At 43.7% G+C, this 25,730-nt stretch overlaps 9 non-coding genes and 1 pseudogene across 9 annotated transcripts; all 10 read left to right on the forward strand.

Moving 5' to 3' along the window:
- The first annotated feature begins 384 nt into the window (after positions 1–384).
- On the forward strand, positions 385–563 carry LOC141150352 (U2 spliceosomal RNA; annotated as a pseudogene).
- Positions 564–1,678: 1,115 nt separating this feature from the next.
- Positions 1,679–1,869, forward strand: LOC141275583 (U2 spliceosomal RNA). The gene has a single exon (XR_012323816.1). It is a non-coding gene; the product is annotated as a U2 spliceosomal RNA (small nuclear RNA).
- A 6,100-nt stretch (positions 1,870–7,969) lies between these two features.
- Positions 7,970–8,159, forward strand: LOC141150448 (U2 spliceosomal RNA). The gene has a single exon (XR_012246648.1). It is a non-coding gene; the product is annotated as a U2 spliceosomal RNA (small nuclear RNA).
- A 1,118-nt stretch (positions 8,160–9,277) lies between these two features.
- On the forward strand, positions 9,278–9,468 carry LOC141275584 (U2 spliceosomal RNA). The gene has a single exon (XR_012323817.1). It is a non-coding gene; the product is annotated as a U2 spliceosomal RNA (small nuclear RNA).
- A 1,115-nt stretch (positions 9,469–10,583) lies between these two features.
- On the forward strand, positions 10,584–10,774 carry LOC141149572 (U2 spliceosomal RNA). The gene has a single exon (XR_012245863.1). It is a non-coding gene; the product is annotated as a U2 spliceosomal RNA (small nuclear RNA).
- Positions 10,775–17,379: 6,605 nt separating this feature from the next.
- On the forward strand, positions 17,380–17,568 carry LOC141150709 (U2 spliceosomal RNA). The gene has a single exon (XR_012246836.1). It is a non-coding gene; the product is annotated as a U2 spliceosomal RNA (small nuclear RNA).
- A 1,115-nt stretch (positions 17,569–18,683) lies between these two features.
- Positions 18,684–18,874, forward strand: LOC141275585 (U2 spliceosomal RNA). Its single transcript, XR_012323818.1, has one exon. It is a non-coding gene; the product is annotated as a U2 spliceosomal RNA (small nuclear RNA).
- A 1,115-nt stretch (positions 18,875–19,989) lies between these two features.
- LOC141149750 (U2 spliceosomal RNA) lies at positions 19,990–20,180 on the forward strand. The gene has a single exon (XR_012246036.1). It is a non-coding gene; the product is annotated as a U2 spliceosomal RNA (small nuclear RNA).
- Positions 20,181–21,294: 1,114 nt separating this feature from the next.
- Positions 21,295–21,485, forward strand: LOC141275586 (U2 spliceosomal RNA). The gene has a single exon (XR_012323819.1). It is a non-coding gene; the product is annotated as a U2 spliceosomal RNA (small nuclear RNA).
- Positions 21,486–22,600: 1,115 nt separating this feature from the next.
- LOC141275587 (U2 spliceosomal RNA) lies at positions 22,601–22,791 on the forward strand. The gene has a single exon (XR_012323820.1). It is a non-coding gene; the product is annotated as a U2 spliceosomal RNA (small nuclear RNA).
- The last annotated feature ends 2,939 nt before the right edge of the window (positions 22,792–25,730 follow it).

Consider the following 25,730-nt stretch of genomic DNA (forward strand, 5'->3'; position numbering starts at 1 on the left):
GAACTAATAAGAGATAAAAAATGTTTTTTGTGTGAAATATAGAATACCAGATGGTGTATCGAAACAAGTTTTTTCAGCATCAAGGGTTGAAGATTTGTCCCTTAAGGTTCTGAGTTGGGTTGGGGTTCATGCTTTTGATAATGGTTACAAGTATTTTACTTGATGTTATTACTGTTGTTAATACAGTTATAATTTAATTTTTATTTTTTTGGTATCCATTCAGGTTCTGAAACATTTCTTTCTTTGTAAGTATTGTTGTATTTTTGTAATTTTTTTTTCTGACATTAACAGTACCAAAACCTGATGATGATTTAAGTTGGAGTCCACGTCTTGTCTCCCTTTGGGGAGAAGAGGACTGTGGAGTGGACTTTAATTTTAACCTGAATAGGTTTTAAAAAAAAAAAAAAAAATCTGTTCTTATCAGTTTAATATCTGATACGTCCCCTATCTGGGGACCATATATTAAATGGATTTTTAGAACAGGGAGATGGAAAAAGAGCTTGCTCTGTCCACTCCACGCATTGACCTGGTATTGCAGTATCTCCAGGACCGGTGCACCCCTTCTTTAATGCAGTTTCTAAAATCAGAAAGAATTGAATTCAATGTTTTTTGTTCATTTTGCTTGTTTGTCGGATTTTGGGATGGACTCTTTGGCTTTGCTTTTCTTCTCCTCATTGGATTTTTCATGTTCAAAGTTGCAGAAGCCAGATTACAAGCTCATTTTGGTTCAACTTCAGCAACTGTGCATTGCATTGCCATGTAATATGATGCAATGCTATCTTTCTAGCTCTCCCTTTTTACTTCCTTTTGGATAAACAGACATATTAGGCAAGCATTTTGGAGCTTTCACCTAAATAACTACAGGTGGTGAGATAAGCTGCACAATATAATTGACCTTTCAGTATATTGTTGCACACACACCATCTATTTAGCAAATGCCCTTGTTATCAACAGCAGCCTTTTAAACTCACCTGAGCTAACAGGTATGTGCGCTGGTTACTCTGCTGCGCTTAAAATTTCTTTTTTGGTTTGCTACAATGCCTTTTCTGAAACGTTGTCTCCTTCTGCTGGAACACTGACTTCTTTCATTTAATGCCTGCAGACTATAAAAGAGAACCCAACCCAAAAAGTTTGGTTGATTAGTCTGTGGCATTCTGTTAAACTGTTGCTTATGGCGGTCTCTGTGAGCTTCTCAGCGACATTCAGCCAGCCAGGTATCCTGCCTGCAGTAGATGGAATGTGGCAATGGAACGCTGGCTGCGCGTGTCATAATAGGCTCTGAGCCTTTATATACCTGTGCACAGCAGCAGCCACCTTCAGTCTGCTGCTGGACAGCCAGCAGCAGCAGCAGCAGGAGAGGTATGTAATCAGGAGCCCTCCTGCTAAGGGTAGACAGCTGCTCGTTCCACCCCACCCCCCGCCTTAATTGGTTCTCCTCCCTTCCAACGGTGTTGAGGCGGGTGGGAACAGCAGGGGGTGAAGGTGCTGTGTTTAAAGAGGTGGAGTTATGCAGATCTAAAACGCGTGGATTGCAGCAGCAGCAAGCCGAAAAGTGCAGGCATGTAAGGGATCTAGAGGTTGACAACATGTCTTCTTAACGGGAGTCCAGGAGCTCATCTCCACAAATGGACTTTTCAGGATCCTTGGGTGGCTCCGTAGTTTGAAACCAATTCTGGTTATCGCTTCTCGGCCTTTTGGCTAAGATCAAGTGTAGTATCTGTTCTTATCAGTTTAATATCTGATACGTCCCCTATCTGGGGACCATATATTAAATGGATTTTTAGAACAGGGAGATGGAAAAAGAGCTTGCTCTGTCCACTCCACGCATTGACCTGGTATTGCAGTATCTCCAGGACCGGTGCACCCCTTCTTTAATGCAGTTTCTAAAATCAGAAAGAATTGAATTCAATGTTTTTTGTTCATTTTGCTTGTTTGTCGGATTTTGGGATGGACTCTTTGGCTTTGCTTTTCTTCTCCTCATTGGATTTTTCATGTTCAAAGTTGCAGAAGCCAGATTACAAGCTCATTTTGGTTCAACTTCAGCAACTGTGCATTGCATTGCCATGTAATGTGATGCAATGCTATCTTTCTAGCTCTCCCTTTTTACTTCCTTTTGGATAAACAGACATATTAGGCAAGCATTTTGGAGCTTTCACCTAAATAACTACAGGTGGTGAGATAAGCTGCACAATATAATTAACCTTTCAGTATATTGTTGCACACACACCATCTATTTAGCAAATGCCCTTGTTATCAACAGCAGCCTTTTAAACTCACCTGAGCTAACAGGTATGTGCGCTGGTTACTCTGCTGCGCTTAAAATTTCTTTTTTGGTTTGCTACAATGCCTTTTCTGAAACGTTGTCTCCTTCTGCTGGAACACTGACTTCTTTCATTTAATGCCTGCAGACTATAAAAGAGAACCCAACCCAAAAAGTTTGGTTGATTAGTCTGTGGCATTCTGTTAAACTGTTGCTTATGGCGGTCTCTGTGAGCTTCTCAGCGACATTCAGCCAGCCAGGTATCCTGCCTGCAGTAGATGGAATGTGGCAATGGAACGCTGGCTGCGCGTGTCATAATAGGCTCTGAGCCTTTATATACCTGTGCACAGCAGCAGCCACCTTCAGTCTGCTGCTGGACAGCCAGCAGCAGCAGCAGCAGCAGAGGTATGTAATCAGGAGCCCTCCTGCTAAGGGTAGACAGCTGCTCGTTCCACCCCACCCCCCGCCTTAATTGGTTCTCCTCCCTTCCAACGGTGTTGAGGCGGGTGGGAACAGCAGGGGGTGAAGGTGCTGTGTTTAAAGAGGTGGAGTTATGCAGATCTAAAACGCGTGGATTGCAGCAGCAGCAAGCCGAAAAGTGCAGGCATGTAAGGGATCTAGAGGTTGACAACATGTCTTCTTAACGGGAGTCCAGGAGCTCATCTCCACAAATGGACTTTTCAGGATCCTTGGGTGGCTCCGTAGTTTGAAACCAATTCTGGTTATCGCTTCTCGGCCTTTTGGCTTAGATCTTGTATCTGGTCAGAAGGATCCTATAGTGTCTCCCCCTCGGCCTTGCAGCATCGCCACTTAGGTGGCTTAAGCTGCCTGCTGCTATTGGGGGGGGTCCAGAGGAAACGAGAGGTGATAATGGGCGTCAAGATTCGCTATGCCGGGACTGATGATATTCGGGTCAAAAATGCTTTTCGCATTGATATTGAGGAGTCGAAGAGGAATTTCTTTAACCTGCGGTTCTTGGTGGAAGTCGTCATCTTCAAGATTTTGAATGTTGGTCGTGGAGACATCATTTGCCTACAGGAGTTCCCAAAGAATGGCCGGTACGTTTTAGTCCTTGATCGTATGGCAGCTTGCCAGAATCTTTTCAAGACTCTAAAGGATCAGCAAGCCTTGGATCATCCGGCTCTTGATGGGCTTACATTCACGGTATTGTATACTAAGGGGGAAGTGCCAGTTGTTGTGTTTATGCACAACCCCCTTGTGGATGTGGAGGACATTACTAGATTCCTGAACCGTCATTGCAGCTATGTGTCCTACTCACACAAGGTGAGGAATGAGGTGGGCTTGTGGACTGGCAAACACAAGTTTTTTGTTCGGTTCCAGGAGGACCCCCAGGGACCTGGGGGTATCCACTACCCTCCCCTCAGTTTTGCCATCGGGATGGATAGAGGGTATATGTTTTTTCCTGGTGCTCCGCGTTTTTGCAGGAAGTGTAAATCCTTTGGACACTACCAAGAGGACTGCACGGTGGAGAAGTTTTGTGGGAAATGCAATAAAGAGGGTCATCTGGCAATGGAGTGTACTAACTCCATGGTTTGTAATGCATGTGGCGAGGAGGGACACACTTTCAAGGACTGTCCCCATCGTTCCAGGTCCTATGCAGAGGCCGTGTCCCCACGTCCTACTACTGCCGCCACTATTGGTGAGGCGATCGAGGCAGTAAGGGACTTCATGGAAGAGATGGAGCAAGCACCCGATCCTGCTGGTGGAAGCGCTGTTGAGATAGAGCCTGCAGATATGTCAATTCTGCTTGATGTGAGTGGTGAGGGAGAAGTGAGCGGTTCACTCTCCACAACGCCGGTGTTGGCTTTGGAAAGCTCAGAGGCAATTCATGAAGGTGGTGGTGGCCAGGGTGACTTCACCGGGGCTGTGGTGAGGCCCCCTGATGAGTACTCTGATGTGTCTTCTGCAAAGAAGTTCCGGCCAGATTTTTCACCTGCCAGTATTGGGAGCATCAGCCCCTTAAGTGATAGGAGCTATCCCGAGAGCTACAGTGCCTCTCCTAGGAGGTCTTTTTTTGAGGAGGGGGCCAGCATTCTCTGCTTAACATCAGGAATCGAGTTTCAAGACGAGAAAGGTTGACTCTTCGGTGGGGGGTATGTTCTTTTTTACCGAATATGGTTAAAAAATGGGCTCCAACGTGGGCTGTAGTGTACTGTCAATAAATGTAAGGCTTATAAAATCTAAGCCTAGAAGATTGGCTATACTGGAAGAACTAAAAAATCTTGGAGCAAATATTTACTGTCTGCAAGAGTGCGGAATTGAAGAGTCACCTCCTGAAAAGGACTGGGTATATGGGCATAGTATTTGGTCAGGTTCAATGACAAACAAAAATGATGGTGTGGGGATTTTGTTGGGGAATAGGGATTTAAGTTTTGAAAATTATATGGTGGTGGAGCCAGGTCGTTGTATAATGGCAGTGGTTAAGGGGAGAGGGTGGAGGGTGAAAATTGTTAACGTGTATTGTCCAATTAACAAAGGGGATAGGTTAGCACTATTAGAGAAAATATGTTTATTTTTGCCTGGAAGGATTCCAATATTATTAGTTGGTGATTTCAATTGTGTTTCTGAAGGGGAAATTGATGTCACGGGTAAGGTCCTTAATCAAATTACATCTGATTTTTCTTTTTTAGATGCAGCGGAATTTTTGAGTAAGCCACCACCGGCCACATATAGAGCTGATAGGGGAGGAATAGTGTCCAGGATTGACCGCATGCTGTATACAAATAGAGGTTTGGTGTGTAAATTTTTTAAACAGCATGTTTTTTCTTTCACAGACCATGAATGTTTGTGGGGTATGTTTGAAGGTGATAAAAAAATGGTGCATGGTGTTGGGGTATGGAAGCTAAATGTTAGGTTGTTAGAGGATGTTAGGGTTATGAGAGACTTCGAAAGTAAGTATGAATGGTGGAGGTCTAGGAAAAATAATTTTGTGGATGTGACTGTATGGTGGGATTGGGTGAAAGTGGAAATTAAGAATTTTTTTAGGAGGTGGGGTTATAAAAAAGCAGCAATTGAAAGAGGCAGATTTAAAGATTTAAATATGAGGATTGAGTGGTTACATAAAATGAGTATGAAAGGAATTGATGTTAGTGATCAACTCAGAGGAGCGAGAGATGAGATGAAGCGTGTTTTGGAAAAGCGTGGGAAGGAAATTATTTTTAGGACGAGAGTTGAGCATTTGGATATGGATGAGAAGTGTACGAGGTACTTTTTTAAAAAAATGTGCAGTAAAAAAGATGAGTTGGATGAGGTTGTAAATGATAATGGTATGACTGTGGTTGGCAGGGAAGTGTTGGATGAGGTACATAGTTTCTATAGTAGTTTATTTGAGTCTAAATGGGTGGATGGGGGTTTGAAAGAGCATGTGTTAGGTATGTTGGAGAGTCAGCATGAATCAGGGGAACGTGAGTGTTTGAGTGAGGATATTGTTTTTGATGAGGTTAAAAAGGCGGTGGATGGTGCGAAAAAGAATAAAACACCTGGGAAAGATGGGTTGCCTGTGGAGTTTTATGTAAAAGCATGGGATGTGATTGGTGTTGATTTTGTGGAGGTATGTCAATATATGTGGATGAATGGTGTACTTTGTAATTCCATGAAAGAAGGAGTAGTTGTTTTACTATATAAGAAGGGTGAGAAAAAGAATTTGCGTAATTGGAGGCCGATTACATTACTCAATGCAGATTATAAAGTCTTTAGCAAAATTCTGGCTAACCGTATGCGTGGGGTGATTGGAAGTGTGGTTGGTGATGATCAAGTGTGCGCGGTGCCAGGTAGGTGTGTGACTGATAACCTCTTGTTGTTGAGAGACGTAATTGGAGATTGTATGTTTAGGAAGGGGAAATGTATGGTTTTTTGTGTGGATTTTGAGAAAGCTTTTGATAGAGTGTCGCATGCGTTTATGTTTGAGGTGTTAGTTAGGATGGGTTTTCCTAGTGTTTTTGTGAATGCCATAAGGTGTTTGTATGATGGTGTGGTGAGTGAAGTGTTAGTGAATGGATGTTTGAGTGAGAAGGTGTGCATAAAATCAGGGGTCAGGCAGGGGTGTCCGTTGTCCCCTGTCCTGTTTATAAGTGTGATTGAGCCCCTGTTGTGCATGATTCGGAAAGAGAAAGTGATGAATGGTCTTCTGATCCCAGGGAGTGGTGGAAAGACTGTAAAGGTAATGGGGTATATGGACGATGTTGTTGTGGTGAGTGATAATATGGCTGCTATGAATCGAGCAAGGTTGCTTTTAGATTTCTTTTGTGGTGCATCTGGTTTTAGGGTGAATTGGGGGAAGTGTAGCTTTAAGTGTTTCGGGGATTCGAGTGTTAGGATGGATGGTGTGATATGTGAAGAAGGTGCTATTAAGGTTTTGGGGGTGTGGTTTAACAAAGATCTGAAAGGGAATGAGAGTTGGGATGAATGCGGTAAGAGGATTGAACAGAAGTTAAATTTTTGGAGGTTACGGGACTTGACATTGTCAGGCAAAGTCCTTATTATTAAGTCAGTGATTCTTCCTATGTTACTTTTTGTGTCAGTGGTTTTTCCAGCCCCTTATAGGGGTTTTAGGCGGATTGAGAAGCTAATTTTTACGTTTTATTGGGGAAGTAAGATGGAAAAACTTAAAAGGGAATATTTGTGTAAGTTACGTGAACATGGGGGAATGGATTTCCCAAATTTTGAATTTTGTCTTGGTTTAAATTATATTAAAACGGTGGTTGTTCTGTTAGGTAGGGATAACAAGACGGCTTTTATGATTAAATATATGGCTGGATGGATGTTGTTTGGGTTGAAATGGATGAGAAGGGATGCAAGAGTGCCTGTTTCGTTTAAATGTCCAGTGTGGTATGAGTTTGTTGAAAAATTTGTTGTCAAGCATGATTTGTTGGATGTTCCTATGGGTGATTTCAAAGTGATAAGGAATGTAAGGAGAAGGATGCGTGTTAGAGAGTTTGAATGTAACATTAGGGGCTTGAGATCGAGTGAAGCGTTGTGTGTATGGAGGAACCTGAGTATAAAAGGAATATCGAATAGGCAGCGTGATATCGTATGGATGAGTTTGCATGAGATTTTGCCTGTGAGAGAGGTACAGAAGAGGAGGGATCTGATTAGAACAGAGGTATGTCCGAGGGATGGATGTGGGGCGAGTGAAACTGTTATGCATTTGGTTTGGAATTGTGATTATGCTCAGAGTGTTTGGAAGGGAGTGGGTGGTTTATGCAAGGAACTAGCGGGCGTGAATTTTATAAATTGGAGAGTGGTAATGTTTGGGATGGGTGCAAGTAGCCGGGTGAAAGAGAGATTGTTGTGGTTGATAATGGCATGTGTAATAGAAAGTCTGTGGGACGTTAGGAATTTGTGTTTATTTAAAAGGAAAATAATCTCAGTTAATAATTGTGTTAGGATGGTTTTGTCAAGGTTATACATAGTTTATTTATGGGACAGCCGTGGCGGTGGTGGCTCTGATTCAGAAGGTTTTTGGAAAGTAAAAAAATGGAGGTCACTGGTAAAGTACCAGTAAGTCCTTGTTTAAGTGTTGTGATCTGTCTTTTTTTATGATAATGGTATGTTTTATAGTTTTTTGTCCATTCAAAAGGTATTACAACTGTTTCAGTATAAAGTTATAAATATGAAATAAAGAAAGTACCATGATGATGTAAGACTGGGCAACGTAGTATGAGTTTTTATACTATTGATTGTTGCTTGAAAAATTTTACTGAATGGTATAAAAAAAAAAAAAAAATCTGTTCTTATCAGTTTAATATCTGATACGTCCCCTATCTGGGGACCATATATTAAATGGATTTTTAGAACAGGGAGATGGAAAAAGAGCTTGCTCTGTCCACTCCACGCATTGACCTGGTATTGCAGTATCTCCAGGACCGGTGCACCCCTTCTTTAATGCAGTTTCTAAAATCAGAAAGAATTGAATTCAATGTTTTTTGTTCATTTTGCTTGTTTGTCGGATTTTGGGATGGACTCTTTGGCTTTGCTTTTCTTCTCCTCATTGGATTTTTCATGTTCAAAGTTGCAGAAGCCAGATTACAAGCTCATTTTGGTTCAACTTCAGCAACTGTGCATTGCATTGCCATGTAATGTGATGCAATGCTATCTTTCTAGCTCTCCCTTTTTACTTCCTTTTGGATAAACAGACATATTAGGCAAGCATTTTGGAGCTTTCACCTAAATAACTACAGGTGGTGAGATAAGCTGCACAATATAATTGACCTTTCAGTATATTGTTGCACACACACCATCTATTTAGCAAATGCCCTTGTTATCAACAGCAGCCTTTTAAACTCACCTGAGCTAACAGGTATGTGCGCTGGTTACTCTGCTGCGCTTAAAATTTCTTTTTTGGTTTGCTACAATGCCTTTTCTGAAACGTTGTCTCCTTCTGCTGGAACACTGACTTCTTTCATTTAATGCCTGCAGACTATAAAAGAGAACCCAACCCAAAAAGTTTGGTTGATTAGTCTGTGGCATTCTGTTAAACTGTTGCTTATGGCGGTCTCTGTGAGCTTCTCAGCGACATTCAGCCAGCCAGGTATCCTGCCTGCAGTAGATGGAATGTGGCAATGGAACGCTGGCTGCGCGTGTCATAATAGGCTCTGAGCCTTTATATACCTGTGCACAGCAGCAGCCACCTTCAGTCTGCTGCTGGACAGCCAGCAGCAGCAGCAGCAGCAGGAGAGGTATGTAATCAGGAGCCCTCCTGCTAAGGGTAGACAGCTGCTCGTTCCACCCCACCCCCCGCCTTAATTGGTTCTCCTCCCTTCCAACGGTGTTGAGGCGGGTGGGAACAGCAGGGGGTGAAGGTGCTGTGTTTAAAGAGGTGGAGTTATGCAGATCTAAAACGCGTGGATTGCAGCAGCAGCAAGCCGAAAAGTGCAGGCATGTAAGGGATCTAGAGGTTGACAACATGTCTTCTTAACGGGAGTCCAGGAGCTCATCTCCACAAATGGACTTTTCAGGATCCTTGGGTGGCTCCGTAGTTTGAAACCAATTCTGGTTATCGCTTCTCGGCCTTTTGGCTAAGATCAAGTGTAGTATCTGTTCTTATCAGTTTAATATCTGATACGTCCCCTATCTGGGGACCATATATTAAATGGATTTTTAGAACAGGGAGATGGAAAAAGAGCTTGCTCTGTCCACTCCACGCATTGACCTGGTATTGCAGTATCTCCAGGACCGGTGCACCCCTTCTTTAATGCAGTTTCTAAAATCAGAAAGAATTGAATTCAATGTTTTTTGTTCATTTTGCTTGTTTGTCGGATTTTGGGATGGACTCTTTGGCTTTGCTTTTCTTCTCCTCATTGGATTTTTCATGTTCAAAGTTGCAGAAGCCAGATTACAAGCTCATTTTGGTTCAACTTCAGCAACTGTGCATTGCATTGCCATGTAATGTGATGCAATGCTATCTTTCTAGCTCTCCCTTTTTACTTCCTTTTGGATAAACAGACATATTAGGCAAGCATTTTGGAGCTTTCACCTAAATAACTACAGGTGGTGAGATAAGCTGCACAATATAATTGACCTTTCAGTATATTGTTGCACACACACCATCTATTTAGCAAATGCCCTTGTTATCAACAGCAGCCTTTTAAACTCACCTGAGCTAACAGGTATGTGCGCTGGTTACTCTGCTGCGCTTAAAATTTCTTTTTTGGTTTGCTACAATGCCTTTTCTGAAACGTTGTCTCCTTCTGCTGGAACACTGACTTCTTTCATTTAATGCCTGCAGACTATAAAAGAGAACCCAACCCAAAAAGTTTGGTTGATTAGTCTGTGGCATTCTGTTAAACTGTTGCTTATGGCGGTCTCTGTGAGCTTCTCAGCGACATTCAGCCAGCCAGGTATCCTGCCTGCAGTAGATGGAATGTGGCAATGGAACGCTGGCTGCGCGTGTCATAATAGGCTCTGAGCCTTTATATACCTGTGCACAGCAGCAGCCACCTTCAGTCTGCTGCTGGACAGCCAGCAGCAGCAGCAGCAGGAGAGGTATGTAATCAGGAGCCCTCCTGCTAAGGGTAGACAGCTGCTCGTTCCACCCCACCCCCCGCCTTAATTGGTTCTCCTCCCTTCCAACGGTGTTGAGGCGGGTGGGAACAGCAGGGGGTGAAGGTGCTGTGTTTAAAGAGGTGGAGTTATGCAGATCTAAAACGCGTGGATTGCAGCAGCAGCAAGCCGAAAAGTGCAGGCATGTAAGGGATCTAGAGGTTGACAACATGTCTTCTTAACGGGAGTCCAGGAGCTCATCTCCACAAATGGACTTTTCAGGATCCTTGGGTGGCTCCGTAGTTTGAAACCAATTCTGGTTACCGCTTCTCGGCCTTTTGGCTAAGATCAAGTGTAGTATCTGTTCTTATCAGTTTAATATCTGATACGTCCCCTATCTGGGGACCATATATTAAATGGATTTTTAGAACATGGAGATGGAAAAAGAGCTTGCTCTGTCCACTCCACGCATTGACCTGGTATTGCAGTATCTCCAGGACCGGTGCACCCCTTCTTTAATGCAGTTTCTAAAATCAGAAAGAATTGAATTCAATGTTTTTTGTTCATTTTGCTTGTTTGTCGGATTTTGGGATGGACTCTTTGGCTTTGCTTTTCTTCTCCTCATTGGATTTTTCATGTTCAAAGTTGCAGAAGCCAGATTACAAGCTCATTTTGGTTCAACTTCAGCAACTGTGCATTGCATTGCCATGTAATGTGATGCAATGCTATCTTTCTAGCTCTCCCTTTTTACTTCCTTTTGGATAAACAGACATATTAGGCAAGCATTTTGGAGCTTTCACCTAAATAACTACAGGTGGTGAGATAAGCTGCACAATATAATTGACCTTTCAGTATATTGTTGCACACACACCATCTATTTAGCAAATGCCCTTGTTATCAACAGCAGCCTTTTAAACTCACCTGAGCTAACAGGTATGTGCGCTGGGTACTCTGCTGCGCTTAAAATTTATTTTTTGGTTTGCTACAATGCCTTTTCTGAAACGTTGTCTCCTTCTGCTGGAACACTGACTTCTTTCATTTAATGCCTGCAGACTATAAAAGAGAACCCAACCCAAAAAGTTTGGTTGATTAGTCTGTGGCATTCTGTTAAACTGTTGCTTATGGCGGTCTCTGTGAGCTTCTCAGCGACATTCAGCCAGCCAGGTATCCTGCCTGCAGTAGATGGAATGTGGCAATGGAACGCTGGCTGCGCGTGTCATAATAGGCTCTGAGCCTTTATATACCTGTGCACAGCAGCAGCCACCTTCAGTCTGCTGCTGGACAGCCAGCAGCAGCAGCAGCAGGAGAGGTATGTAATCAGGAGCCCTCCTGCTAAGGGTAGACAGCTGCTCGTTCCACCCCACCCCCCGCCTTAATTGGTTCTCCTCCCTTCCAACGGTGTTGAGGCGGGTGGGAACAGCAGGGGGTGAAGGTGCTGTGTTTAAAGAGGTGGAGTTATGCAGATCTAAAACGCGTGGATTGCAGCAGCAGCAAGCCGAAAAGTGCAGGCATGTAAGGGATCTAGAGGTTGACAACATGTCTTCTTAACGGGAGTCCAGGAGCTCATCTCCACAAATGGACTTTTCAGGATCCTTGGGTGGCTCCGTAGTTTGAAACCAATTCTGGTTATCGCTTCTCGGCCTTTTGGCTAAGATCAGGTGCAGTGATCTAACGGTTGCTGCCTTGGTCTCGGCTAGGAGGTGCCTGGGGTACCCGACTTGTTGGCCTTGGGGGATCGCTCTCTCTTAACGGAGGGAGCTTCACCCCCTTGCAGCTATTGGCAGGTCGGCTTAGTCCCCGGACAACGGGGAGCGATCGCGTCTTGTCTTCGGGGCGACCCGAGGAAATAAGGGCGTTTTCCTTTGCTGAGCTTTATCGCTTAGTGGGCTGTGTAAGTTCTTGGGGTACCCCTCCCTCGGTCTTGGGTTTGTTCCTGCTTTTGTGGGATTCATTCCCTTGTTACTATTGGGGGAGGGCTTAGTCCCTGAGGGCCGAAAATGCCTTTTTCTTTTGGATTTGCGGTGGGGGAGACTCCACTGCGACAGTCCATTAGAATCATGGTGGATGAATGCCAGCGCCATTAGAAGAATCTGCAGTACATCGTGCATGAGATTCTTTTTGGGTTCTTCCACCTGGAGCGAGATAAGATCCTGTGTCTTTACGATCAGGAATTCCGTGGGCGATATACCATTTCCTTTATGGCTAAATCATGCTGTGATAATATCCATGCAGCACTGATGGTTGCGGACAAGGACGATGAGAGACTGAACGGGCTGAGCTTTGACTTCCTGTACGGTGAAGAGGAAGTACCCTTGGTGATCTTCATGTACAGCCCATTCGTCTCTGAGGGCGATATCGAAACCTTTTTGAAGCGTTACTGCAAGTCAGTGTGCTTCTCACATGATATCCTCAACTCCCAGCGCTTCTGGAATGGGAAGAGGAAATACCTGGTGAAGTTCCATCCAGATCAGAGCGGCATTGGTGGTCTTCACCACCCGCCTGCTAATTTTGCCATTGGTAATGTCAGGGGATTCCTACGCTACCCAGGAATGCCCCTTCAATGCCGGAATTGTCATGAATATGGGCATACACGAGAAAATTGTACAAGGGCTCATGTAGTCTTTTGCAACAAGTGCGGTAAGAGTGGGCACACCTCCGCTACGTGTGACTCTGAGATCGTATGTAACCTATGTGGGAAGGCAGGTCACGCCTTCAGGAATTGTCCGAGCAAAAAGTCAAAAACATATGACATGTTTAAGTCAGGTCAACTGACTATCCAAGAATACTTCGGAGGGAGTATTACTACACCTGCCCCTGGACCTGGGTTGGCGCACGCTGACGGGTCCGGAACAAATCCTTCAACGGCTCCGCCAGAGGGCCCGCTGGTAGTTCCACAGAAGGACGGTCGTAGGGGTTCCATAAGATTAACCGAGGGTTCGCTCTCTGTGGAATTGATCGATGTTCTGGCTCTAGATGTTGCCGTATCTCAGAGTCAAGAGGAAGGGTCCTCATCCAGCATGAATGCACCACCGGCATTATGTGGAACTGAGGAGACCTCTAGTACCCCGATTAAGCAAGCACCCAGATTCGCCACACCATCATCGGTGATCTTGGGTAAGGGCAAAAAGGGTACGCTCCTTAATCGATCAACCAGTGTGTCGGATAGAGAGACCTCTAGGGCGCGAAGTAAAAAGGACCCGGCTAAGACCCAGTCGAGCCCTGGTCCTCGAACCAGAAGTCGCAGTAGTTCCGTGACCAGACCAGAGGACAAGACGACCCAGAGGGATGACACCCGTTCCATAGACCAGACCGCCATGAGGACTGCAGATGCACAGGACTTGGAAAAGATGGACAGCTCCCAGCCTCTGAAAAGGCAACGGGAGGACGTAAAGCAACCTGATATCCAAAGAAAACACGGATGTCGAGGTCCAGATGAGGAGTCAAAAGTGGATGATGCCTTTTTGCCTGCTTCAGATCCCGGTAATATTAAAGAAATCCTGACCCCTAGAGATGCGGAGGAGGAGGTGCCGTGTATTGACTTCTTCCCATCTTCAGATCCTGATTCTTCTTAATGTCTGTTCCTCTTAAAATCTCCTCACTAAATGTGAGGTCCCTAAAGAGCCCTACACGTAGGGCTGCTTTATTTTCTTATTTAGAGACATTGGACTTTGATTTCTGCTTTCTACAAGAATGTGGTATACAGAGTAATTTAAATTATAAGGACTTAAAAGAAGACTGGAAACTGGGCGCTTCTGTGTGGTCCGGTGCTAATGACTGTCGTGCTGCCGGAGTTGGACTACTTTGCCGTGGACATTCTACCATCATTCAATCTGTGACTGAAATTATACCTGGCAGAGCTATTTTAATACATCTTGTTTTTAATGGACTTTCTTTACGTTTATTAAATGTGTACGCTCCTCCTGGGAAGCAGGAAAGGGCGGATTTACTTGAAATATTGCCATTATTTTGTGTTGGGTCAACCCCCCTGCTAGTGGGAGGAGATTTTAATTGTTTACGTGATGGGGAATCCCGGCAGGGTGGGGATGTGAATCGTAAAGACCGTACCTCCTATTTGTTGAAAAGTTTAATTGATGATTTTAGATTACAGGACTGCTGGAAGGAACTCTTGCCGGCGGATCCAGGTGTTACATGGTCCAATGGAAGAGTTTCTTCTAGAATTGATTTCATATTTGCTTCTACTGCCTTTAAACCTTGTAAATGTTTTCTTTTATCTAATTTATTCTCTGATCATAAAGTTTTATCTGTGTTTTTAGAGTTAGCAGGGGAACAAAATACCTCAAGAGGCCCATGGAGATTAAATACAACTCTCCTAGAGGATATTGATATTCAAAAGAGGTTTGTGCAGGCCTACCAGTGCTGGCAATCAAAGAGAGACCCCCGCGCCTCGATGCTGGATTGGTGGGAGAGCATTAAACCTAAGATTAAATTATTTTTTATTAAGGCAGGGAAAATGAAAGCAAAAAAGAAAAAGCAGTGGTTTTATGTTTTTAATATGAGATTACAAGTACTCTTTAAACTAAAAGAAGTTGGTATTGATGTGGATGATGATATTGCAAATCTTAAGTCTGAAATAAAAAATGCTCTTAATGAAAAAGGAAAACAAATAATTTTTAACTCCCATGTACAGCACCTGGAGGAAGGAGAGAAATGCTCCCGATTCTTCTTCAAAAAGGTAATGGGGAGGAGGGACGCAATCCTAAATCTTGAAGGTGAAAATGATATTAAGGGTATGTTAGGAAAAGCTTTTAATTTTTATCAACTTCTTTTTAACACTAAAGTTATAGATCCATCCTTTTTAGAGTATGCTATTAATTCCCTTGATTTTAAGTTAGATATTTTAGACCAGGGTATTTTATCTAGGGATCTCACCAGTGAGGAACTTTTACAGATTTTTAAAAGTTTCTCTAGTGGGAAAGCCCCTGGGGAAGACGGTCTACCGATTGAGTTTTATCTGACTTTTTGGGGAATTTTAAAGAACGATATGTTTTTATTGTTTAAAGAAGCTTTTAATACTAATAAATTACCCCCATCTTGGAGGAGAGGTCTGGTATCTTTAATATATAAAAAAGGGGATAGGAGCCAACTTAAAAACTGGCGGCCTATTACGCTTTTAAACCTTGATTATAAAATTTTAGCTAAACTTATTGCAGTCCGTTTAAAACCCTTTATAGCCAAATTAATTCACCCTAACCAGGTATGTGGTGTTCCCGGAAGAACCATAGCTGAGTCCCTCAACATAATTAGGGATACCATATGGTATTCAAAAGAGAGAAGTCAAAACCTTGCTATTTTATCCTTAGACTTTGAAAAAGCTTTTGACAGGGTATCGCATGAATTTCTTTTTATGGTTCTTAAAAAAATGGCGTTTTCAGAGAAAATTTTAACCCGCATTATGCTTTTATATCATTCTTGTTTTAGTCAAATTTCTGTAAATGGGTTTTTAACGAAGGGGGTTCCTCTATTATCAGGGGTGAAACAAGGGTGCCCTCTCTCACCACTGCTCTTTATCTGTGTTATGGAACCACTATTAACCATACTGAGAAAAGATAAAGTAATTAAAGGGGTACCTATTCCCGGGAGTAGGGGTATGCAACTTAAAGCCCTAAGTTACATGGATGATGTTACCATACTATGTCCAGATTCCACATCTCTGAGGAGGGTATTGAGAAACACACAATTTTTCTGTGAAGCCTCAGGTTTTAAATTAAATATAGATAAATGTGACTGTTTTAATGTGGGGGGATGGGACTCCTCTTTGACCCCTGGGATAGTGATACAGAAAAATCACATAAAAATTTTAGGAATTATTTTTAACCAAGCCAATGAGGGGGACCCTAACTGGGACTCTGCAATGGATAAAATAGAAAAAAAGATCTCATTGTGGAATTTAAGGAACCTTAGTATGGAAGGTAAAATTTTAATTATTAAAGCTGTTTTAATTCCCATTATGTTGTATGTTGCAATGGTGTTTCCCCCTTCCAATTTACAAATCAAGAAAGTAACAAGAATTGTTTTTATGTTTTTATGGGGTTCAAAAATGGAAAAGTTAAAAAGAGATCTGATGTACAAATGTAAATCTAATGGAGGTAAAGATGTACCCAATTTTTTTACCTTTTTCCATATAAAGTATTTCTGCTTCTGTTTTAAGGTTTTTAAATCTGATGGCATTTTTAGTTATTTTTTAAAATATGCAGCAGGAATGATTTTTAAAAGGTGGTTTAGCCTACCTTTAAGTTCTCCTGTGCTCCTGTGCCCACCTAAACAGTATGTGATACTTGAGAAAACGGTCAGACTTTTAGGTCTCCAGGAATTGGAGCCTGATATATTGGGGGACCAAAGGAAGGTATCTATTGCTTGCAGACACTCTGAGGACACAATTCCTGTCTCCAATTTTTCACAGGCAAGGTCCAAAACGGTGTGGCGAAATGTGTACGGGAAATATCTTGCAAATGTACACAAGGACCTTGCCTGGGCTATCGTCCACCAGTGCCTCCCTACCCGTGAGTTTCAACATAGGCGGGGGCTGGTGGCGAGAGCCAAATGTCCAAGAGATATATGCGGGAAAAGTGAGTCTGTATTGCATCTCTTTTGGAATTGTCATTTTGCACAGGAGGTTTGGAGAAAGGTAGGCCCACTTTTAAAATGGGCATGTGGCCTGAAAGATTTTAATCACTTTTATGTCTTTTATGGTCTTTTTAAGTGTCCAAATTTTAAACAATTCCGAGTTGCCTGGATTATTATTAATTGTTTTAAAAATGCCATATGGAAAGTTAGAAATATTTTACTCTTCAAACATGATCATATTGATTCAACAGACTGTATAAAAATTGCTTTAAGTGAAATGTATATTTACTATCTCAGAGATAAAAAACTGTATGGAGCAAAAGAAGCGGCTTCTATGTGGTGTGTACAATTATGGAACACAATTAGTGGTAATTAAATAAACCCAAGTACATCTGTAATTATGATTTTCTTAATTGTTACAATGGTTTTATGATGGTAAATTGTGTTTTTACAAAAAACTTGAATTGATTATTATCATGTTTTATCATTTTATTGTAATGTTATAAATGTTCTTTTTTAAAACCTTTGTAAATATACTTTTGAATCAATAAAATTGCGTTGAAACCTTATCTGTTCTTATCAGTTTAATATCTGATACGTCCCCTATCTAGGGACCATATATTAAATGGATTTTTAGAACAGGGAGATGGAAAAAGAGCTTGCTCTGTCCACTCCACGCATTGACCTGGTATTGCAGTATCTCCAGGACCGGTGCACCCCTTCTTTAATGCAGTTTCTAAAATCAGAAAGAATTGAATTCAATGTTTTTTGTTCATTTTGCTTGTTTGTCGGATTTTGGGATGGACTCTTTGGCTTTGCTTTTCTTCTCCTCATTGGATTTTTCATGTTCAAAGTTGCAGAAGCCAGATTACAAGCTCATTTTGGTTCAACTTCAGCAACTGTGCATTGCATTGCCATGTAATGTGATGCAATGCTATCTTTCTAGCTCTCCCTTTTTACTTCCTTTTGGATAAACAGACATATTAGGCAAGCATTTTGGAGCTTTCACCTAAATAACTACAGGTGGTGAGATAAGCTGCACAATATAATTGACCTTTCAGTATATTGTTGCACACACACCATCTATTTAGCAAATGCCCTTGTTATCAACAGCAGCCTTTTAAACTCACCTGAGCTAACAGGTATGTGCGCTGGTTACTCTGCTGCGCTTAAAATTTCTTTTTTGGTTTGCTACAATGCCTTTTCTGAAACGTTGTCTCCTTCTGCTGGAACACTGACTTCTTTCATTTAATGCCTGCAGACTATAAAAGAGAACCCAACCCAAAAAGTTTGGTTGATTAGTCTGTGGCATTCTGTTAAACTGTTGCTTATGGCGGTCTCTGTGAGCTTCTCAGCGACATTCAGCCAGCCAGGTATCCTGCCTGCAGTAGATGGAATGTGGCAATGGAACGCTGGCTGCGCGTGTCATAATAGGCTCTGAGCCTTTATATACCTGTGCACAGCAGCAGCCACCTTCAGTCTGCTGCTGGACAGCCAGCAGCAGCAGCAGCAGGAGAGGTATGTAATCAGGAGCCCTCCTGCTAAGGGTAGACAGCTGCTCGTTCCACCCCACCCCCCGCCTTAATTGGTTCTCCTCCCTTCCAACGGTGTTGAGGCGGGTGGGAACAGCAGGGGGTGAAGGTGCTGTGTTTAAAGAGGTGGAGTTATGCAGATCTAAAACGCGTGGATTGCAGCAGCAGCAAGCCGAAAAGTGCAGGCATGTAAGGGATCTAGAGGTTGACAACATGTCTTCTTAACGGGAGTCCAGGAGCTCATCTCCACAAATGGACTTTTCAGGATCCTTGGGTGGCTCCGTAGTTTGAAACCAATTCTGGTTATCGCTTCTCGGCCTTTTGGCTAAGATCAAGTGTAGTATCTGTTCTTATCAGTTTAATATCTGATACGTCCCCTATCTGGGGACCATATATTAAATGGATTTTTAGAACAGGGAGATGGAAAAAGAGCTTGCTCTGTCCACTCCACGCATTGACCTGGTATTGCAGTATCTCCAGGACCGGTGCACCCCTTCTTTAATGCAGTTTCTAAAATCAGAAAGAATTGAATTCAATGTTTTTTGTTCATTTTGCTTGTTTGTCGGATTTTGGGATGGACTCTTTGGCTTTGCTTTTCTTCTCCTCATTGGATTTTTCATGTTCAAAGTTGCAGAAGCCAGATTACAAGCTCATTTTGGTTCAACTTCAGCAACTGTGCATTGCATTGCCATGTAATGTGATGCAATGCTATCTTTCTAGCTCTCCCTTTTTACTTCCTTTTGGATAAACAGACATATTAGGCAAGCATTTTGGAGCTTTCACCTAAATAACTACAGGTGGTGAGATAAGCTGCACAATATAATTGACCTTTCAGTATATTGTTGCACACACACCATCTATTTAGCAAATGCCCTTGTTATCAACAGCAGCCTTTTAAACTCACCTGAGCTAACAGGTATGTGCGCTGGTTACTCTGCTGCGCTTAAAATTTCTTTTTTGGTTTGCTACAATGCCTTTTCTGAAACGTTGTCTCCTTCTGCTGGAACACTGACTTCTTTCATTTAATGCCTGCAGACTATAAAAGAGAACCCAACCCAAAAAGTTTGGTTGATTAGTCTGTGGCATTCTGTTAAACTGTTGCTTATGGCGGTCTCTGTGAGCTTCTCAGCGACATTCAGCCAGCCAGGTATCCTGCCTGCAGTAGATGGAATGTGGCAATGGAACGCTGGCTGCGCGTGTCATAATAGGCTCTGAGCCTTTATATACCTGTGCACAGCAGCAGCCACCTTCAGTCTGCTGCTGGACAGCCAGCAGCAGCAGCAGCAGGAGAGGTATGTAATCAGGAGCCCTCCTGCTAAGGGTAGACAGCTGCTCGTTCCACCCCACCCCCCGCCTTAATTGGTTCTCCTCCCTTCCAACGGTGTTGAGGCGGGTGGGAACAGCAGGGGGTGAAGGTGCTGTGTTTAAAGAGGTGGAGTTATGCAGATCTAAAACGCGTGGATTGCAGCAGCAGCAAGATGAAAAGTGCAGGCATGTAAGGGATCTAGAGGTTGACAACATGTCTTCTTAACGGGAGTCCAGGAGCTCATCTCCACAAATGGACTTTTCAGGATCCTTGGGTGGCTCCGTAGTTTGAAACCAATTCTGGTTATCGCTTCTCGGCCTTTTGGCTAAGATCAAGTGTAGTATCTGTTCTTATCAGTTTAATATCTGATACGTCCCCTATCTGGGGACCATATATTAAATGGATTTTTAGAACAGGGAGATGGAAAAAGAGCTTGCTCTGTCCACTCCACGCATTGACCTGGTATTGCAGTATCTCCAGGACCGGTGAACCCCTTCTTTAATGCAGTTTCTAAAATCAGAAAGAATTGAATTCAATGTTTTTGTTCATTTTGCTTGTTTGTCGGATTTTGGGATGGACTCTTTGGCTTTGCTTTTCTTCTCCTCATTGGATTTTTCATGTTCAAAGTTGCAGAAGCCAGATTACAAGCTCATTTTGGTTCAACTTCAGCAACTGTGCATTGCATTGCCATGTAATGTGATGCAATGCTATCTTTCTAGCTCTCCCTTTTTACTTCCTTTTGGATAAACAGACATATTAGGCAAGCATTTTGGAGCTTTCACCTAAATAACTACAGGTGGTGAGATAAGCTGCACAATATAATTGACCTTTCAGTATATTGTTGCACACACACCATCTATTTAGCAAATGCCCTTGTTATCAACAGCAGCCTTTTAAACTCACCTGAGCTAACAGGTATGTGCGCTGGTTACTCTGCTGCGCTTAAAATTTCTTTTTTGGTTTGCTACAATGCCTTTTCTGAAACGTTGTCTCCTTCTGCTGGAACACTGACTTCTTTCATTTAATGCCTGCAGACTATAAAAGAGAACCCAACCCAAAAAGTTTGGTTGATTAGTCTGTGGCATTCTGTTAAACTGTTGCTTATGGCGGTCTCTGTGAGCTTCTCAGCGACATTCAGCCAGCCAGGTATCCTGCCTGCAGTAGATGGAATGTGGCAATGGAACGCTGGCTGCGCGTGTCATAATAGGCTCTGAGCCTTTATATACCTGTGCACAGCAGCAGCCATCTTCAGTCTGCTGCTGGACAGCCAGCAGCAGCAGCAGCAGGAGAGGTATGTAATCAGGAGCCCTCCTGCTAAGGGTAGACAGCTGCTCGTTCCACCCCACCCCCCGCCTTAATTGGTTCTCCTCCCTTCCAACGGTGTTGAGGCGGGTGGGAACAGCAGGGGGTGAAGGTGCTGTGTTTAAAGAGGTGGAGTTATGCAGATCTAAAACGCGTGGATTGCAGCAGCAGCAAGCCGAAAAGTGCAGGCATGTAAGGGATCTAGAGGTTGACAACATGTCTTCTTAACGGGAGTCCAGGAGCTCATCTCCACAAATGGACTTTTCAGGATCCTTGGGTGGCTCCGTAGTTTGAAACCAATTCTGGTTATCGCTTCTCGGCCTTTTGGCTAAGATCAAGTGTAGTATCTGTTCTTATCAGTTTAATATCTGATACGTCCCCTATCTGGGGACCATATATTAAATGGATTTTTAGAACAGGGAGATGGAAAAAGAGCTTGCTCTGTCCACTCCACGCATTGACCTGGTATTGCAGTATCTCCAGGACCGGTGCACCCCTTCTTTAATGCAGTTTCTAAAATCAGAAAGAATTGAATTCAATGTTTTTTGTTCATTTTGCTTGTTTGTCGGATTTTGGGATGGACTCTTTGGCTTTGCTTTTCTTCTCCTCATTGGATTTTTCATGTTCAAAGTTGCAGAAGCCAGATTACAAGCTCATTTTGGTTCAACTTCAGCAACTGTGCATTGCATTGCCATGTAATGTGATGCAATGCTATCTTTCTAGCTCTCCCTTTTTACTTCCTTTTGGATAAACAGACATATTAGGCAAGCATTTTGGAGCTTTCACCTAAATAACTACAGGTGGTGAGATAAGCTGCACAATATAATTGACCTTTCAGTATATTGTTGCACACACACCATCTATTTAGCAAATGCCCTTGTTATCAACAGCAGCCTTTTAAACTCACCTGAGCTAACAGGTATGTGCGCTGGTTACTCTGCTGCGCTTAAAATTTCTTTTTTGGTTTGCTACAATGCCTTTTCTGAAACGTTGTCTCCTTCTGCTGGAACACTGACTTCTTTCATTTAATGCCTGCAGACTATAAAAGAGAACCCAACCCAAAAAGTTTGGTTGATTAGTCTGTGGCATTCTGTTAAACTGTTGCTTATGGCGGTCTCTGTGAGCTTCTCAGCGACATTCAGCCAGCCAGGTATCCTGCCTGCAGTAGATGGAATGTGGCAATGGAACGCTGGCTGCGCGTGTCATAATAGGCTCTGAGCCTTTATATACCTGTGCACAGCAGCAGCCACCTTCAGTCTGCTGCTGGACAGCCAGCAGCAGCAGCAGCAGGAGAGGTATGTAATCAGGAGCCCTCCTGCTAAGGGTAGACAGCTGCTCGTTCCACCCCACCCCCCGCCTTAATTGGTTCTCCTCCCTTCCAACGGTGTTGAGGCGGGTGGGAACAGCAGGGGGTGAAGGTGCTGTGTTTAAAGAGGTGGAGTTATGCAGATCTAAAACACGTGGATTGCAGCAGCAGCAAGCCGAAAAGTGCAGGCATGTAAGGGATCTAGAGGTTGACAACATGTCTTCTTAACGGGAGTCCAGGAGCTCATCTCCACAAATGGACTTTTCAGGATCCTTGGGTGGCTCCGTAGTTTGAAACCAATTCTGGTTATCGCTTCTCGGCCTTTTGGCTAAGATCAAGTGTAGTATCTGTTCTTATCAGTTTAATATCTGATACGTCCCCTATCTGGGGACCATATATTAAATGGATTTTTAGAACAGGGAGATGGAAAAAGAGCTTGCTCTGTCCACTCCACGCATTGACCTGGTATTGCAGTATCTCCAGGACCGGTGCACCCCTTCTTTAATGCAGTTTCTAAAATCAGAAAGAATTGAATTCAATGTTTTTTGTTCATTTTGCTTGTTTGTCGGATTTTGGGATGGACTCTTTGGCTTTGCTTTTCTTCTCCTCATTGGATTTTTCATGTTCAAAGTTGCAGAAGCCAGATTAGAAGCTCATTTTGGTTCAACTTCAGCAACTGTGCATTGCATTGCCATGTAATGTGATGCAATGCTATCTTTCTAGCTCTCCCTTTTTACTTCCTTTTGGATAAACAGACATATTAGGCAAGCATTTTGGAGCTTTCACCTAAATAACTACAGGTGGTGAGATAAGCTGCACAATATAATTGACCTTTCAGTATATTGTTGCACACACACCATCTATTTAGCAAATGCCCTTGTTATCAACAGCAGCCTTTTAAACTCACCTGAGCTAACAGGTATGTGCGCTGGTTACTCTGCTGCGCTTAAAATTTCTTTTTTGGTTTGCTACAATGCCTTTTCTGAAACGTTGTCTCCTTCTGCTGGAACACTGACTTCTTTCATTTAATGCCTGCAGACTATAAAAGAGAACCCAACCCAAAAAGTTTGGTTGATTAGTCTGTGGCATTCTGTTAAACGGTTGCTTATGGCGGTCTCTGTGAGCTTCTCAGTGACATTCAGCCAGCCAGGTATCCTGCCTGCAGTAGATGGAATGTGGCAATGGAACGCTGGCTGCGCGTGTCATAATAGGCTCTGAGCCTTTATATACCTGTGCACAGCAGCAGCCACCTTCAGTCTGCTGCTGGACAGCCAGCAGCAGCAGCAGCAGGAGAGGTATGTAATCAGGAGCCCTCCTGCTAAGGGTAGACAGCTGCTCGTTCCACCCCACCCCCCGCCTTAATTGGTTCTCCTCCCTTCCAACGGTGTTGAGGCGGGTGGGAACAGCAGGGGGTGAAGGTGCTGTGTTTAAAGAGGTGGAGTTATGCAGATCTAAAACGCGTGGATTGCAGCAGCAGCAAGCCGAAAAGTGCAGGCATGTAAGGGATCTAGAGGTTGACAACATGTCTTCTTAACGGGAGTCCAGGAGCTCATCTCCACAAATGGACTTTTCAGGATCCTTGGGTGGCTCCGTAGTTTGAAACCAATTCTGGTTATCGCTTCTCGGCCTTTTGGCTTCGATCTTACAGCTTGTCTGTTTGGTTGTTGTCTATCTGGGTGCTTCCGGTACCCTCTCTCTCGGCCAGGGGGGATCGTTCCTCTTCGGAGGGACTTCACCCCCCTGCTGCTATAGGGAGAGAGGCTTAGTCCGGGAGCAACGGGAAGTGATCCCCTAAAAAGGCATATGCCTTTTTTTTCTTTCCGTAGTTGGCGTACTTTTTTTGGAAGAGATGCCGGCTGTGCTGTCATATGCATCGGGTGAACCCCGGATGAGAAATACAGTGCGAATTGACGTTTTGGAGAAGTTTCGCTGTGAGAAAAACATCCAGTATGTTTGCAACATCATCCTTCTTGGACTTCTGGGATTTAGTAGAGAGGACATCTTCTGCTTCCAGGACAACGAATCGAAAGGTACCTACACCATCACTTTTAGGAGTCAAGGGTGCTGCCAACAACTGGTCCAGAAAGTGAACGAAAATAGCCACATGGACGAAATGGAAGGTTTGATTTTTTCCTTATTATTTGTTTATGAAGAAGTCCAGATTGTGGTTCACTTCCCTAACCCTTTTGTGGAAGTGCTGGATATTTTGACTTTCTTGCGTCGCTATTGCGATGACGTGTCCTTTTTAGGAAAAATTAAAAATGCAGTTAATTTTTGGTGTGGGAAGCGGAGGTTCCTGGCACGATTAAAGAAGGATCCAACGGGAGTCGGAGGAACACAGCACCCTCCCTCCACCTTCACAATCGGGAAGAGCCGAGGATACCTCTTCTATCAAGGTATGCCCTTGTATTGTAGGAATTGTGGCACAATGGGGCATACCCAAGACGCTTGCCAGGAGAGGAGGGCTGCCCGTTGTAATAATTGCAGCCAGTATGGACACTTGACGAAAGACTGTCCTCACAAGAAACAGTGTAATCTGTGCGGGGAGGATGGACATGTATTCCGGAGTTGCCCCCAGAGAACCAAGGTACGGACATATGCAGAGGCAACTGGGGGTCCCTGGCGAAGACAATCTCTAGCTCGCCCCTCAGTGTCCGTCGGGGAGGATCCCCTTGACAGGACTGAGCTAAGCTCTACTGGCCCCTCTGTAGTGGAGGTGGCAAAGAAGAAGCCCCCGCAAAAAGGGGACTATGGGCGGTCCGTCCAGGGACCGGAGCAGGGATGCTCTTCTGTTCGGGAGGGTGTCTCTGTGTCGATGGCCCCTGAAGATGTGTGTGTTTCTGGTGTGCTGGAGCAGGGTGCCCCCAGTATGTTGGCACTGGTGGGCCCTGCTGCGAAGGCCCCAGATGCTATTCAAGTGTCGAGCCAGCAGGACGCAGTGTGTTTTTCCCTAGGTGACGACCTCGAGAAGAGAGACCATGAGGCAGTAGTGGGAGAAGATTGCACTAGTGACCTACCTGAACCCAGCGGGAAAAAGATGCGTGCGGATGTCTGTCCGGATTCACCGGATGTTTCCTTGGGTGTCGGTGATTTGTGGCTGCAGGGAGCAGGAGCTGGATACCCGGTCACTGCCTCGGATCCAATGAACATTTCCTTTTCCCCGGAGTCAGGGATCTTGGAGGCACTGTTGGATCATAGTCCTGAACAGGTCAAGATGATTCTGGATGACTCCCTCCCACCTTGACTTTAATGCCATCCATAAAATGCCTCTCACTGAATGTGAGATCTTTAAAGAGCCCTGTTCGCAGGGCTGCTCTTTTTCAATATTTAGAGACTTTAGACTTTGATGTGTGTTTATTGCAGGAATGTGGACTACAACACTCAATTAATTATGACGAGCTTAAAAAGGATTGGAAGTCGGGACCGTCAGTGTGGTCC

This window comes from Phyllobates terribilis, unplaced genomic scaffold, assembly GCF_046119375.1.
Source record: "Phyllobates terribilis strain yellow unplaced genomic scaffold, ASM4611937v1 Scaffold_5__5_contigs__length_657084704, whole genome shotgun sequence".
In the NCBI taxonomy this organism is placed as follows: Eukaryota; Metazoa; Chordata; class Amphibia; order Anura; family Dendrobatidae; genus Phyllobates; species Phyllobates terribilis.